Source organism: Chenopodium quinoa, unplaced genomic scaffold (assembly GCF_001683475.1).
Source record: "Chenopodium quinoa cultivar QQ74 unplaced genomic scaffold, ASM168347v1, whole genome shotgun sequence".
Classification (NCBI taxonomy): domain Eukaryota; kingdom Viridiplantae; phylum Streptophyta; class Magnoliopsida; order Caryophyllales; family Amaranthaceae; genus Chenopodium; species Chenopodium quinoa.
Window position 1 is genome coordinate 1,831,502 of NW_018743212.1, and position 14,330 is coordinate 1,845,831.

Genomic DNA, 14,330 nt, shown 5'->3' on the forward strand with positions numbered 1-14,330 from the left:
AGTAGAGAGATTACATAAATAATTTTTAAATATGTATTTAGTTGTGATGATAACTAGAGCCTCAATTTAAGTTGCTGAAATTTTTCTTTATTTTTTTTCTTTAATTTTTTTTTTCTTAAAAAAACAAGATAAATGCTTTGCAAAATGCCCTAATAAATTACAATTTCATGTTATATACGTAGTACTTCTTATATTTCTCTACTTATTATTAAACAAACCCTATATGCAACCAATGTGAAGATTATAATGCATGGTACGTATATGATGTTTCCTTATAACTTGATAAATGGATGTGAAGGTTTTAGATGTATGTTAATTATTTTAAAGTGTTTATGCATATAAGTATATTATGGGTGTAAAAATATCAAGCAGTATTTCATTAATTTCATTTACTATGTATATCATTAATTTCAATTTCATTACAACTATTGCTACTTAACAAATTAATTTTGACATAAATATTAAATAAAAAATCGGCTAAATATAAATCAGTATATTTGTAGTCATTTAAGGATGACTACCATAGTATTTTCAAACAAAAAATGATCAATTTTGTTTGTCGATCACTTGAAAAACTAACATAATACAATATCGTGTCAATTAATTGGTAATGTTAGTTGTTGGCCGGTATAATTATTAATTGGTTGTTTGAGTAGCTTAATTAGTTGTAACTTGTAAGCAACTATATATTGATACATACATAAACTTGGTAAAATCAAATCAATCTTCGGTTATCCCATATACATGCCTAACTATAACAAACAAACAAAGAGCGAGAACAAGCTGCTGTAGTCTTTCCAGATCGGTTGAAAGTTTGAAACACAATTCAACGATCACAAAAGTGAAAAATCTAAAAGCCAAAAGACAACAACAAATCTAACATGCAAAAAGATATTTATAAACTAAGGCCAATGTTAGGATCTTACATAATTATACTGCACTATATACTTCGTACAGTATTTCACTATCAATTTACATAAACTTATTCTTTTTTTTTTCTTTCCTTAATCTCTTTATCAAACCATTTAGGTATAGTAGGAGTTTCTCTTTATCAATTGACATAAAAAGGTATCCAAAATGGAAAAATGAAGTAAGAGTTACCTCAAAAATACAAAGAGCTACTTCACACTTTTTTTTTTTTGTTTTATTTTTAAAGATGAATTATCTTATCTAACCAAAACCATTCACAGGACTATCCAACGGAGTTTGCGGGCTAGACACAGGGAAATGGTATGGAAAATCCTTACCCTCGACGCCCTTAGTGGAGATTGAACCCCATCCTCAAAGAGTCATAATTAAAATGCTCAATTCTTACCACTAGGTCAAACTTTAGTCTTTTACGGAGTATAATATTGCCGTACTTTTTTAGAATGTACGGAGTATTTTATTTTAAATTTTATAAAATTTAATTTATATCTAGAATAATAGGAAGGTAAAAATAAGAGAAAAATGGTAAAAGAGAGGGAAGTACTTAGGTGAGCAAGACAAGTCAAATCATGATCATAAAGGGGTAGTGAGGTCAGTGCCTCCACTGGTTTTTCGGCACTTGCATTTATCAATCATCTACTCTTCTTTCTTTCTTTCTTTCTTTCTTTCTTTCTTTCTTTCTTCTTCCTTCTTTTTTTTTTGTTTTCTGTCTTTTGCATTGCGTGTTCCCCTCTTATTTTACTCTACCAGGGAATTCTATTATATGTGGTCTCTATTTATACAGTACATAATTTAATTACCACTGAATTAGTAACTTAGAATTTTCCACATTTATCAGCTCTGTACGCCATTTTTCTTTTCTTTACAAAATATGGGATACGAGTACAAATAAATGTCTTACTTCACACACCATGCCATTTTTATTTCCAAATCATCCTTTTTTTTCTCAATTGATCATATTTTAATTATTATTTCTAAACTAATTAAGCTATATTTTAAAAAAAGAAATATATTGAAAAACACAATGACATACATATGAATATATGATATGCATCTCATGCACACGTTGTAACTAAGCTAACATCCGTCTCATAAATAAGCGCAAATACTACACACCTCACTTAATTAGGTTTTATTCTCTTCAACTTTTCTTATTATAAAGTATATAAAACCAAGGTCAAATTTCAACCAAATTAGAACAACACAAATTCTAGAAAATTAAGATCAAAACATTTTTTTTCAGGTGAAAATTCAAAGTTTTATATGAAATACATGTTACACTTGTATAATAATAATAATGCATATGGCTAGTCGTGTAGCTCATGTACAAGACACAACCAACAACATATTATACATCAGTTTTATAATTAAGCGCAAATACTACGCACCTTAGGTGACTTGTATAAGTGGTATGTGCAACAACCAACGACACCAATCTCATAACCACATATTTGATGAGTACAACACATATTAGTGAGGTCTATCTTGTTATTAGCCTTATTACTCCTTCATTCACTCAATTGCCCCCATTTTCCACGCATAAAAACTCACACCCCTCCAAAACACTCATTATAAACCCTTCAACCTTAACCCTTTTTTTTTTTTACCACAAATATAAATTAAACCCACCTCAACTCTTCCTCTCTTCTTACTTCATTCCTCCAAAACTCACAAAAAAACAACCAAAATCTTCCTTCTAATTTTCTCTCTTTCTACCAAAAATGGAAACTTCATCAAACATTACAACTCTTCAACATTTCAATAACCCTACTACTACTACTACACTCCTCTCAACCTCCTCCTCCTCATCGATAACCCTCTCTCGATACGAGAACCAAAAGCGGCGAGACTGGACCACCTTCGGACAGTACCTGAAGAACCACCGGCCTCCCCTGGCGCTGAACCGATGTAGCGGGGCCCACGTATTGGAGTTTCTACGGTACTTGGATCAGTTCGGCGAAACTAAGGTGCACAATCATATGTGTCCGTTTTACGGTCACCCTAATCCTCCTGCCCCCTGCCCGTGCCCGTTGCGTCAAGCGTGGGGATCGCTTGACGCTTTGATCGGACGGCTCAGAGCTGCTTACGAGGAAAACGGGGGTAAGCCCGAGATGAACCCGTTTGGGGCCCGCGCTGTACGGCTTTACTTAAGGAAGTTAGGGATTCTCAGTCTAAGGCCAGAGGTATTAGCTATGAAAAGAAGAAGCGTAAGCGGGTCCCACAACTAATTCAAAATACGGAGTAATACAACAGCAAATTAACATATATTTGGTAATAATTTTATGTTGTTTATTGTTATTTTTATTAGCTAGAGTTGTAGTGAACTAGTAGTGGTGTTGCTGTTATAGTTTGTTGTTATAATTTGTTAAATTATACTCTGTCCGTTTCAGAATGATGTTTGCTCCGGTCGCGATCTCAAAGTTACATATTGCAAACAGGGTGATCGATTATGTTAAGAGCAGAAGGCCCGGGAAGTGGTATGGGGTGGATAAGTGACTTATTAGGGTTAGGTTATTATCAATGGACATAAGGAGTTATTTGAATGAACAATCCAATGTTTGATTTATGGCAATTGTAATTGTATCTTCATCTAATATATCTAATTAACTAGTTAGAGATCTTTTTAATAAAATTGAATGGTTGCTTGTTGTTTTAATTAATCAAAATTAAAAATCAATTGGAATAATTAAACTGACATATTTGTGTGATAGAAGAATTTGAAATTCATGGTAAAAAGTGACAAGACAAGTTGGGTAAAATGAGGAAAGTTAAGAAAGAAAAGAATAGATGGATACATCCGTAAGTTTGTCAGTAACAAAGTACTGCTCGTAGAACAACAGCAGCAGAATTGAAGGGTAATCCATTTTTTGGTTTTTCTTTTTATTTTCCCCCTTCATTTCTGCAAGTATGTCTACCTTTGCAATTTTTTTGTCATCATTTCTTTTTGATTTGATGATCTAAATTGTGTTGGCTTGATGGGTAATTTAGGCAATATTGTCTTCGTTTTTGCATTTATTAAGGTTTGGTCTGATCTAATCTGGCTTGAATTAATTTGATTTGATCCGAAGTTAATTGGTGTAATTTTAACCATAAATAAACAAAGAATTGGTCCGTTTGATTGTTGAAGCTGGTGATAACATGTACTATGATATTCATTAGGTCTAATTTCATTTACGAAAAGTTTCACAATATTTCTTTGTTTCAATTCCCAACTTTATAATTTATGAGGCCATTACGAGCACAAATCTTTATCTATTCACATCTTGTTCTAATTGAGCAATTTTAATTTCATCCACCTTTAAGGTCATTTGTAAGGATGAACTAGTGGGGACTTGTTATGAGGTCCGAGTTAGGTTTTTGTTTTTTTAATATATACTTCCTCCGTTCTAGTAATATTGCAACAACTTGACTTTTGTACTATTCATGCTTGTTTGACCACAATTATGATTTATACGTAAAGTAAAATATAGTTATGTGGAGTCTTGTTAGATTTATCTCGTAAACTACTTTCACAACATCAGCCTTTTATAATTTTTACTCTTATATAATAATAGATATTTAATATATAAAATGTGCTTTGGAATGCGTAATTTCATTCTTATTGCAATATTTGTGGAACAGAGGAAGTATCAATTACAAAGTACTCCGTAACACATAGGGAATTGAATTAGGAGATTAATGCATAGCTTGATATGATTATCATTAGGTCTTATTCATCCAATTTTTTTCGAAGTCATTAACTAATTAACCCCTTTAACTGATGATTTGTGATAAAGATTTTGTTGTTTAATTAAGAACAATTTCCTGGAACTTTCAGCTACCTAAAATTATAATTGTATGTAGTAATGTCTAATCACTTTGGAGAATGCGATAATGTGCCCTTTTGTACTGTTATCCAACGAAAGTTAGTGGTTGTTAGCTACTCTCATAACCTTATTACTAATTGGTTAAGTACAACAATTAGATGATTTATTAGCTGATTAAAGAGCAAAGACTGAATATAATCACATAATATTTTTTAGTCAATCTGGCCGACAACACTTTATATCATCCTATATATTTGGATGTGGCACTATATTATTGTTGGGTTTCATGATTATGTTGTGCTTAAAGTGTAAATCCAGTTTAATTATTAATTAATTTCTAATGTAAGTGAAAAAAAAATTAAAAAAAAATAACACTTCGTTTTTTTAGATGAATGTTGATACTCATATTATGCTATTCACACATTCTACTTTTTCTAATTCTGGTGATTTATACTTAAAGAATAGCATAGTTATGTACTTGAAATCTTATTTATACGTGTAACAATGTACATTAATAATTATACATTGACAAAAATGGCAAAATAAATATATATTGAAAGGCCAAGAAACTAACAAGTCGGGACCATGAAGGCAAGTGCCCCTCTATGAGGAGAAAAGCCCTACAAATAAGTGGGGCGTACTCTAATGAAAAGGGACACTTGAGTTTCCTTAAACCCGTCAACCATTAGGAAGGCCCTAAAAAATCCAAGCTTCCAAAGGTTGCTCTCTTAATTTTTTATCTTTACTCAGCTTGTCTGAAATCTTGAGGCCAAGCATATATCAGCTTGAAATAATATGTATGATTGTATGTAATTGATTATGAATACATTTATATGTTTCGTTATCTTTAACTATGATTAATAATGGATAATTACATGGTTTTATATATGTACTCTGTATTATTTTCAATTTCATCCGAATTGTGAATTTGAACGAACATATATATACTTTGCTATTCTAAATTTTGTTAGATTTTTTTTTTTTTTTTTGACATACATATGCTTAATAAACAAAAAGCAAAGTATTACATAATATGTAAAGACTTCGATAAATTTCTTGACGGAGCCATATCAGCGCTCCTTTAATATGTTACAAAGAGAACAAATTAATATGCTACAACTTTCTTGCTTAATCTTGACAGTTTGAAAATTCGATCCTCTAATATGCGTTAAGTATGCAACTTGAAATACGACATTATATATCTTAATCCTTGCATCTCAATTTCTAGTGAATTTGGGGGATGTATGGGAGGACAAAGAGCAAACAATTTTTGACAATCATTTTAACGAGCGCAAAAGGACATCAAGTTATAAATATACGTTTCATAGTATTGCAATATGTAGATTTATTGCGATGTTATGTGAGCTTAATGAAAAATAATTTTGATCAATAAAAACATTTGGACTGGCATACTTTTTTTTTTTTTTTTTTTTTTTTTTTTTTTTTTTTTTAACGTGGCATCCAAAAGCATTAAATATTTAGGAATCATCCTTCAAAAAAAAAAAAAAAAACATAAAAAAAATTTAGGAATCAAATCACTTTTGATTGGTATTTATTCAAACGAAATTCAACTATACAACTAGATTAGCTCAAATAAAGAAAATTATCCTTTCTCATTTATTGTTAAAGGCGTGTAAAAACATGCCAAAAGAATCTCAAAACTTCTAAACTTTGTTTGATGGACGACATTCACAAAAGATTGATAAGTAGTCGTAACAACTCAATAAAATTTCTGATACTTCGTAATATTTTTAGGCATGTTCATATGACATTTCATACATAGGAAATATAGCCAATAATTTCATAAATAACCTATATAAAGATCGAAAATTAGGCACTAAACCTAAGAACAATTTCAATGTTTGATTCGGAGTTTAGGGATAACGAAATTCTTATCTCATTGGCAAAAGGTGAAAGTCTTAATTTATCACTAAACTTATAAACCACCCCATTTGAATATTTGATTCTTATATTATGACACCGATATTATTATTATTAATTTTCTAAATTAGTACAAAGGGTCGGATGATGATAAAAAAAAAATTAAAATATAATTAGGTGCCCTAAAAGAGAGAAGAAAAAGAAAGTGTGTCACCATTAAAAAAAAAAATGGAATATCAATCTTTTAAACTTGTTAATGTCAATATCGTTGATAATGGCAATGATACTTTTATTGAAGAATATCAACGAGCATAGAAAAAATGCAAGTGGATGGATGGTCTTGTCTCTTCGGATAGCAATCAATTTACTTTAATTTGTGAAGGCTAAAGAATCTAATAGAAAGACAATGCAAGGTTTACCAAAAAGTATGGTAAAGCAAGCATTGCTCTAAAGTAGTGTTGTTGCATCCCTTTGTGATTTGTGAATATCAAAAATTTGTGGCCATCACTCATGATTGTTTGGGAGCAACTAACAAAATTGCATGTCAAAAGCCACACAACATATGTGGTAATTTACACATGATACATTTTGACAAGATTTTTTGACTTGGGAATTATGCCTCCTTTTAAAGTAGAGGTTAAATAATCAAAGTCAGGCTAGGCCGGACCTTAAGCAATAAGTGTGTCTTCCTCAGGCTTGGAAATTGGTGCAAGTTGGGAGGGCAAAAGGTTAAATAAGGTTGGCATTGACAATTCGAGCCGATTAAAGCCATGCTAGAGAAATACATTGACTAGCTAATTGAGTGTACCCTATTAAGATCGTCTAGTAGTCAACTACGATACTTTTAAGAGCAACTGCAATGGTTGAACAAATGCACCTGCTTGCAGTCAAATGAAAATATAGAGCCACATGCTTGTTAGTGTGGAAGAAATACTATGTAGCTAGCTCAAACTACACTAAAGTCTAAAGTCAATCTAAAGTCTCAATGGACTCAATTATATGCCATTAATGGTATGACCAACCAGGCCGAGTTATTTTGATACATTGTTCTAATGATAAGTTATTGGTTGATTCTTCTAATAATTAACATCACATACATCATTATTAATGTCGTCGTAGCATGTATGAAAATCGGAGCATCAACAAAATGACCTTGTTTCATATTGGTCCCTCTTTTCACCATTTATTGGCTCTAAGAGATGCAAACAAGAAATGTTATAATGGTGCAATTACGTATGGTCCATGCATATATGTCACTATATATGTAAGCACTTAAAACATCAAGGTGTGTGGAAGGTTAGTAAATTCATAAGGTAGATAGCTTCGGTTATTTGGTTACCTTTGAACTATATTGTACTGAAATTCGTTCGATTGCAACTTGTGGAGTCAGATGAAGCAAACTATCGATTGAGATATCCTCAAATCAGTTTGATCTCTAGCATTCAATTCAGCAACTGTCGTTTTAAGTTTTTGTATGTCTTTCATAAACTACATCGTTATGATATTCCTGAATTATCTTTTAGTAATTTAAATTAAAAGTTATAGATAGCTGGTTATTTGAACGTATATATAAATACTTACCAGAACTTAACATCACTCGAAGTAGTATTTCTAAATTGGTAATCATGCAGATATTTACAATAATTATAAGACGTTCTTTTAGATAATTTTAATACTAATTAAGTTTAGTCGTCATTGCTCATATGGATGCCAATTGGTCATATAATCATGAATACAAATAGCTAATAACATTACTAGTCTATCGGCTAATTCAACAACCAATACAAACAACAACTAACATTACGAGCTAACTAGTATATTAAACAAACCCATAATAGATAACACATAACATAGTATCCGTTACCTTGATTAGATCACACAAGAATCCAATCAGGTAACTATCAATAGTCAATTGCTAAACAAAGTCGTTAGAGTACCCTAGACGCAATAATTGAAAGCAAGGAATGAACAGATCAGAGAAGCAAAGAAAAAAATAGTGTTCCATTCATCAAAGAATAGAGTGTTAGTGATGCAATTGACAAAATAGAGAAAGAAAAAGATAAGAAGGACGAAAGTAGCATAACATTGAGATAGTACATGAGAGTAACCACCAATATAATTGATCAATAAATACCAAAAAAAAACATGTATAGCAAGAGACAATAAGTACCGTTACTGTTAATTTCAAAAAGAAAACTTTTATAGTACTTCAAAAAGGAAACTCAAAAAATTGAAACGTAAATTATTATTGTGAAAATGATCATTGTTTACATACACAACCCCAACTAGCTAAATTGATATAAATAGTGGTCCTATATTTGTCCTTGACCTAATAATAAGCTAACTTATGTATATGAGTATCGAACCATATATTTATTTAATCATTTTTATGTTTTGTCATCTTATTTTGGGAGATAGATCACTACACTCCTATATCAAACCAGACAAATTGATATTGTAACTTTTCTATGCTAAAGTGGTCTACCATCCACCTAAAAACATACAAACATGTACTTGTACAACCATTAATGGTAGCTAGACTGCTAGATGGGTCTCATGGAGTCATTTGATGGAGTGCTAGTGACCGCGACTTGGATCAGTTACAATGCTCGCACACGACAAAGAGTCTGATAAACAGATGTTGAAGTATGAATGTATGATCTTCTCAAATAACGTATGTGAGTGTCCCATATTGATAAAAAATCAAGATAGTTAAACACTTTATTAGCTTAAGAGCGAGACTTTCTACGATACTACTTCTCTTATTATCCTATGGTTATGGGATGAATTTTTTGTTAAAAAATTTTATTTTAAATAATTATTTCTATAAATAATATGAGTACGGAGTACAAGAATACGGAGTACTATATTTTTAAAATAAAAAATTAAATTATAAGAAAACTCAAGGCAACTTGAAACTGCATTGATTGAAATCATCAATAAAGTAATAATTGATTAAATATTCTCCACCCCATTAAAATAATCAAACATGTAACATCCACTTGAAAAATTATGATTGAATTTCGTTTTCTCGACTTTTAAAGAAAATGGACACGAGAGATAAAATTAAATACCTTTATATCGTACCATTGTGCTTTTTATAGATCAGAGTCACATGCCTTAATTAGAACATGATCATTAATTGAATGATTGAAATGACATTACATGCAATTTTTATTACATTTGTACGATTTTATTTTTAATCAATTTTTATACATCGAGTATATTATTTATTTATCCAAAAGATAATTCTTTCTTTCGGTGGGTAACGAACAATCAAGTAGCAACTTATCTTGTGAAATTATCAATAGTTATTTTCAGCTCCTTTTTGGGGTAAATTATTAATGATCAATTTCAATCACCAAAGGTAACCTAAGGGGAGCTGTGTATCCCCACATAGACATTCAATAGGTAAAAGACACGTCATTAATGTACAAAAATAAATGGGAGAAGGTTGAGCGGGAAATGTGAGTGGTAATTTTTTTAATGATTCCCACCTTTGAAGAGATAAGCGGTAAAAAACTTGGTTGTAAATCCACCCCAATCTGTTAAACTTCAATAAAAACAATTAGGAGAAAACGACTTAAACTCTTTTTCATTAAAAACCAATATATATAGTAATATAGGCATACAACTTAACCTGCCTAAAACTCCTAACCATAAGATATACACAAATATATACATAAGATATATATATTTTACATAAATATATCCTAACACTCCCCCTCAAGCTGGAGCATGTAAACCACGAATGCCCAACTTGTGAAACAAAATATATCTAGTTTACATAAATATATCATAAAACCACGAATGTCCAACTTGTGAAATAGAAAGCAAACGTGGCCTTTGTCAAAACTTTTTGAACGATCATTCCCATTAGCATCAACCATCGTAAGTGTCCAATAAGAAAACACACAATTGCACGAATTCAAGACTACCACAACACACCAAGGCTAACCACACACAACACCACACTACGCTGAAGCACTAAACCACTCACCAAACCAAACAACTCAAATATCACGTCTCATGATAAATTGAACAAACGGACTTCGACAATTAATTATTAATCAACCACTAACTCTATTTCTTCAATAAGAGGCCAAAGACTCCTTAAATACACACACTCCACTTGATTGAGTGCTATTGCACTGACACTTGCACTGCCATTTGCACACACAACGTTATCGCACCTACTGCTGCCCACACAAACAACGCATACCAAACACTTGAAGAAATACCACCAACTACTATATAATAAACTGGATATATATGAACGCTACACCGCGTCCAAGCACTCTACACAAGAGTGCTACACCACACTCGCACACAATAAACGAAGCCTCAATCTGATTGCTACACCACAATCAGACACACCTCAGGTACGCTACACCACGAGACTACAGGGACGACCATACCCAAGGGGAGAAATGAAAAAAAAAAAAAAAAAACTCACATACTGCTCACAACACGTACAAACAGCACACCACCGCACTGCCTACAACACACACACCACACCTGCACTACTCACAATACGCAATAGCAGCGCGCAGCAACACAACACTCCCACAGCACCACACCCACAGCACCACACGCAACACATGCACTACACTTGCACTCAACACACACTCGCGCAACACGCCAACAACAATGCAGCACCGCACGACACAACACGGCGGCGCACCAAAAATTCTAGAGAGCCAAACCCTAACCCTCTACACAAAACTGCGATTGAAAGGAAAAAAAATATTTTAAAAAAAAATCCCTCCGATAGGGTGAAAGATTTTTTGTTAACAACTCTAAGATCTAACCTGCTCTTGATATCATGTTAAACTTCAATAAAAACAATTAGGAGAAAACGGCTTAAACTCTTTATCATTAAAGACCAATATATATACTAATATAGGCATACAACTTAACCTGCCTAAAACTACTAATCAAAAGATATACACAAATATATACACAAGATATATATATTTTACATAAATATATCCTAACACAATCCGTCGTCGACCACCACATGGACCACCTCCCCCACCCCAAACCCTTTCCTCTTCCCCCTCCCTTAACGTCGATGGCCGATCACCTCTTTCCTCCATAAACGCCAGCCAAGACCTACCCAAACCCGCCTGAACCACCCACCTTCAAAACCTAGATCCCTAAACCAACACCTCAAAACCCACATGAACCACCCACCTTGAAACCCCATACGTCCAACCCCGAAACGGACAAACCATTCCTAATTTAAGATTTAGATGATGATGTCCATAAAACTTAATTAAAATATTTATAAATTTGATACCACACTTAATAATTTGATACCAATTTAATTCTTGAAACTTCAGTTATAAATTCAATTTCGATACTAAAATAATACAAACGAAAACCCAATCAACCACCCACCTCCAAAACCCAGATCTCGAACCCACCTGAACCTCCTATCCATCATCTCTTTCCTATACCTTGCCATAGCTAGTTTGACTTTCATTTCACCCTCCATAGTTGCTTATCATTCTTCGAAACACCTCGATCACTCTCTAATTACACCCATCGTCGTCACTTACCTTCCTCTAAACCACCTTACTTTCCTTAAAAGACATCATTGTCGCTCCGCCATGTTGTATTCCCATGAATCCTTGACCTCTCATTCACAATTATATTTTCATTTGCGAAATATTTCAAAGTGAAATTTTAGAAATTTTAAAATGGGCCTAAAGTGGGGCCAATTATTAGCCAATAGAAATTGTAGATTTATTTGTCTATGTGGGGTACACATAAACTATGTCTATGTGTACCCTTTCCGGTAACCTAAGCCATAACCTAGCTATTTTCATGAAGCAATGCCTTACTTTCGTTTGCTAGTTTTAACTTGTTCTTGTGTACGGGTAGGGAACAAATTTTCGGGCAAAGGCAGCTAGATAAGGGTTCAAACACCAATCTCTAGTAGAAACAAATAATCGTTCATCTTTTGGCCCGTTGTGACGTGAATATTATGGTGTTGCGCCACCATCCTAAACTATAAACTTTGGTCCGTAATGTTTAAACTATGTGCCTGTGTGCTACATACTCTAGTTACATTAAAAATAAAAATAAAAAGTTATTATATCTTCATTCTAAAACGAGTAAAATTCAAGTGAAAAGAGACATACTTTAAATTTTGAAATTTATGAAATGGTTATGAGTATTTTACTAAGCCATCTGTTAGAAATATGCCTTGAATCTATTTTCGGGTCTTGGAGTAGTGAGCGGTGACTCGCGAGGTAGCTCATTAGTTCGTTGGCAAGGTTGAAGGTTGCGACGAAAAGTGGAGCTATAGCTCCTAGGCGAGCGAGCTATAGCTCGCGGAGGTATTCAGGTGCGGTTGGGTCGAGCAAGAGCTTGGTCGGGCGCAACACTGGGAGTCGCGCGCGGCAATTGCGCGCAGAGGGTCAACGCAACTCTGAAAGTTTGCGCGCGGCATTTAATGCTGAGGCGGTCAGTGTTTTTTCTGCACGTTTATTTATCTTATTTCGGAGTGATATATATACCCCCTAGGGTTATTTGTAGCTATGATTGTGTCATTGATTGATTATTCAGAATTCTGAGAGTGTTTTGTGTATTTCTCATCTGTAAGATCTGAGAGAGATAACATTAGAAATCCGATAGACAATTAATCTGTTTTCTGTGATTGGTCTCAAATCTGTATTTTGTTTTTCCCAAGATCAATAAAACTATTACTCTCGACTGCTCGTGGACGTAGCCAACACATTATTGATGAACCACGTAAATTTGTGCGTGTTTCTCTTTTTAATATTACGTTTAATATCTGTTTTTTCTCACATCCGTTATAACGCCATCTATAAAAATTGAGGTTACTACCACATCTATTTTTACTTTTGTAATAAATGTTTTTAAATAAAAGGGTTGTTAAGAGTTTGATAGATTTCACTGTCCAGGATATTGATTTTTGATTTGTCTAATCGGAGAATTATATGATACACAGATAGAGATGTTTAATTAGTTCTCAGAAGCTAAGGCAGTGAGTTACTGATTTTACCATTGCCCAATTCTTTTAGCAAGAGTCTTTTATAAAATAAACTACTACTACTGTATTAAATAATCTCAAATGTCTATTAAAAAATTCTCAATTGTAAGCTAAGGAGTAGAATAAAATTTTACAATAAAATTTATGTAGCGTTTCATACATATTACATGTCAGCATGGGCACAATATACGTTGAGCTCATGTAGATGAATATATTATGGCATCTACGACACACTTAGAGTTTTTCGACAGGTGTTTACTTAGACTAGTTGTTCTAAACACCACCCTTGAAATTTCCCACATAAGCTAACTTCTGTACCAGAAACAATGGTATCTCCAATTATAGCCCCTTTACTACTCAAAAGATGAATAATTGTTGCTTTGCTCACATGAATCACATACACATGCCATATACTCCGTACTAACTTTGGGATAACATTTTTTTTTTATATAAAAAAGTAACTGGTGCATTATCTACCTTAATCAGGAAATTGATTTTAGCACAGCCTTAATTGATTTTGGCACACCCTTACGTGAGAAGAGCATAAAAAACTGTGCTCTCACATTGAGGTGTGACAAAATCAATTCCCCTTAATCACTATCTGAAGCTGTACTTCTTGTGATTCGGCTTCATTCTTGATACTCTTATTTGCAGGGCTTCATAAAATTGATTGAACTTCAAAGTGATATTTG

General features: G+C 32.9%; 1 long non-coding RNA gene across 1 annotated transcript; it reads left to right on the forward strand.

Moving 5' to 3' along the window:
* Positions 1 to 2,108: 2,108 nt before the first annotated feature.
* LOC110734340 lies at positions 2,109 to 4,049 on the forward strand. The gene is made up of 2 exons (XR_002513794.1): positions 2,109 to 3,198; positions 3,318 to 4,049. It is a non-coding gene; the product is annotated as an uncharacterized LOC110734340 (long non-coding RNA).
* Positions 4,050 to 14,330: the final 10,281 nt, after the last annotated feature.